We start from the raw sequence: 3,419 nt of genomic DNA on the forward strand, positions 1-3,419 counted from the left end.
GGAACTGGAAACACAGGGAATCCAGGACAGATGAACCCCTCAGGACCAGTGGTGAGAGAGGCGATACTGGGAGGAAAGCGGGGGTGGGGGTGGTAGAAAGGGGGAACCAATCACAAGGATCTACATATAACCTCCTCCCTGGGGGATGGGCAACAGAAAAGTGGGTGAAGGGAGACGCAGGCAGTGTAAGATAAGATAAAATAATAATTTATAAATCATCAAGGGTTCATGGGGGAGAGGGGAGGGGGAAGGAAAATAAGGAGCTGATGCCAGGAGCCCAAGCAGAAAGCGAGTTTTGAGAATGATGAGGGCAATGAGTGTATAAGTGTGCTTTACACAATTGATGTATGTGTGGATTGTGGTAAGAGCTATACGAGCCCCAATAAAATGATTTAAAAAAATACAAAAAACCAATATTCTCTATTATTAGAATCAACATAATAGCAGTGAGTGTATGTTTCTTTTAGTTTCATATTAGGAATAGTATCAGTAATCAACGTAGACTAGTTTTGTTGTCTTTTTAACTCAGGCCCTTTTACTACATGTATGTAAATAGGGACCATTTATTTTTTCATAACAAATGTGAATGAGACCACTAATTTTTCTCCCTAGAATTTGTTTTGTTAGAGCGTATGTGAAGTTTTGTAGTGCATATGTGTTTAAATGTTGGTCACCACTCTTTCGTCAACTCTAAAGGTACCATCACTCAAGCAGAATCTTGAGATGTTAAAATGTAGGGATGGGGAAGTGCTTTCTAGAATTTGTTCATAGAACTTAAGTACACCTTTTCAAGACATTTGGCTGCAAAGTTACCAAGTGAGATCCTGAAACCTACCACTTCTAAGCGAGTTGTGTGATTTTGCCTGGCAGGCCAGGAAATCTCTATGGAATGAATTTTTTCTTAATATCCTACTGCCAGGGATACTCCCACTATTTTCCCATTTGAAGAAATCCACATTTGCTCCTCACCCCTTAGCTTATTAGCACTGCTATTTTCTCAACTACCAATCCAAACGTGAGATTATGACATGATCACTACTATGATATTCAGTTGAACCCTAAAACTTATTTGTTGATTGCCCCTGAGTAAAATGTCTTTTTTTCCCTCACATGTGATGAACGCATGTGTTATAGAGTAGAACTGGGTTCTATAAGGTTTTCTTGGCTATAATCTTACAGAACCAAATCACCAGGCCTTTCTTCTGAGGTACCACTGGGTGAGTTCAATGCATCAACCTTTCAGTTGGCAGTTGATCGTAAACTGTGCCATGGAGGGTCCTTAAAATTAACCCCAGGACTCAGGAGACCTATTAAAAATCAGCCCTAACTCTCGGTAAAGATCATTATATGACAAGGAGCCTCAAACTGAGAACCTTTAAACAGGGAAACAGAAAACCTGTTGCCTTCAAGATGACCCCAACGCCATCAATCTCTTGAAACGGCAGCAATGCTACTCCAACCCCTCAAGTCCAGTCCCACTCCTACAAGTCTAGGCAATGCCATCACGTCTGCTCCACCACCTGGTAACTCCATGTAGAAAATGGCTTCAAACACCGGGTGGGAAAATAGAATGAACAGGCAATGGAAATTTCTCATGAACTCTGTCAAGCCCCCATTGTATGTCAGAGTAGAAACGCGCTCCATAGGGCTTCCAGGACTATGATCTTTTAGAAGAACACTATCAAGGCTTCACCCACACCCTAAAGGTGCCTCTGGGTAGACTTGAATTGCTGACTTTTAAGTTAGCAGGCAAGCACTTAGTTATCTGAACCACCCAGAGGGGCGGGAGGATTGGGTGCATCTTAGCCCCTTTCCAGAGCACGCCTTGCTCTACTCCACTGCAGTGGCCATGCCAGCAGACCCTCCAAAATCCAGAGAGAAGCTGGAAACCTCCATTTTTAGGTGAAACCCCGTGATTTTTCAATGTGGGCCGTCACTGTATTTCATCAGATCTAAGTGTCGTGGCTTAAGAAGAACCATCATTTCAGAGATGTTTAAGTGTAAATCAAACAAGTGTATTCATTGCTATCACTAAAGTGTAGTGTAACCTTACTTCTTAGTTAAAAAAAGAAAAACACCACACATGATATCTTTTAAATTTAAAGTGCTTCCAATTGTTTAATGCAGATGTCAATTCACCAAAAGGCTGGCTATGACCCATGGGTCACTAGTTTGGGGGGTTCTGTTCCAGCTTACAGAGTTTCTAATATCCCATTTTGTTCTCATATTTGAGCAGTAGTACAATCAACCCCCCTTTTATTGCTTTTGCTGTAATATTCCTCGTTGGATTGGTTGGATGCACATTGCTCCGATGTGAATGAGGTATGTGCATTGCTCCGGCATTCAGTTTTAACACGGAGGAAACCACTGAATAAAGAAATTAGCGGTTGTTTCCTGTACTATGGACTCTTCCTGACCATCAACTAGGAGCCCTGATGGCGCCCTGGGTTAGGCGTTGGGATGCTAACCTACAGGTTGGTGGTTCCTCAGAAGAAAAATGGTCTTAAATGGCGCTGTTGAGCAAGCATGAAACTGCTCATTGTAAAGTCAGTGGTTCAAACCCACAAACCACTTTGAGGGAGAAAGATGAGGCTATGTGCTTCAGTAAAGGTTTACAGCCTCAGAAATGGGTTGGAAATCACTTGATGGCAGTGAGTTTGGTTGGGTTCAGTCGGTTCCTGTCAAGAGTTACAGTCTTGGAAACCCTCTACAGGGTCACCGTGAGATGGAACTGGCTCAATGGCAGTGGATTGGGATCATTACCATTTCATCGGAAACGAGTGCCTTTGAACTGCTCAGAACACATGTCACGTCAATCCAAAATATGAATATCACTTTTCCCCAATGATAAGTCCCCAGGGGCCAGGCCACTGTGGGATAAAACCATTTCAGCAGGAGGAAATCTTTAGGAAATCGGCTCTCCCCACAAAGGAATGCACTTTGTAGGGAAAATACAGGTTGGTTGGATTCAGAAAGGTGTTACCAGGTGTCCTACTGAAAGGAGGAAGCTGAGCTTATCTGCACATTGAGAAGGGGATGCTCCATTCCCCTAGGCAAAGTTAACCGTATCATTAATTGTGCAGGTGGTCGCTTGGAAGGGCTCTAAGCATTCCTCAACAGTAGCTTCCAAGAGACCTGGCCAATATAATTCTCCTTGATGTCATCCTATTTCCCCTGCATTGTTTGGTTCACAGAGATTCTATTTCAACACCAAGTGGCTCACTGGGCACCACTGTGTCCCAGTTTACTTTTCTGTGAAACGAATGAGGATTAAGGAGAAGGAGGAGAACAAGGACTTTGACTAAGGGTTTAGGGGCACTGGACTCCTGCTAAGCAGTTTAGTCCTATGCCCTCAATGTACACATCGTCCTTAATGGAATATCTAGGACATAAGATGATATTGTGCTTTTAATATCCCC

The sequence above is a fragment of the Echinops telfairi genome, unplaced genomic scaffold (genome assembly GCF_000313985.2).
Source record: "Echinops telfairi isolate 266 unplaced genomic scaffold, ASM31398v2 ScPeMD7_5592;HRSCAF=6446, whole genome shotgun sequence".
NCBI lineage: Eukaryota > Metazoa > Chordata > Mammalia > Afrosoricida > Tenrecidae > Echinops > Echinops telfairi.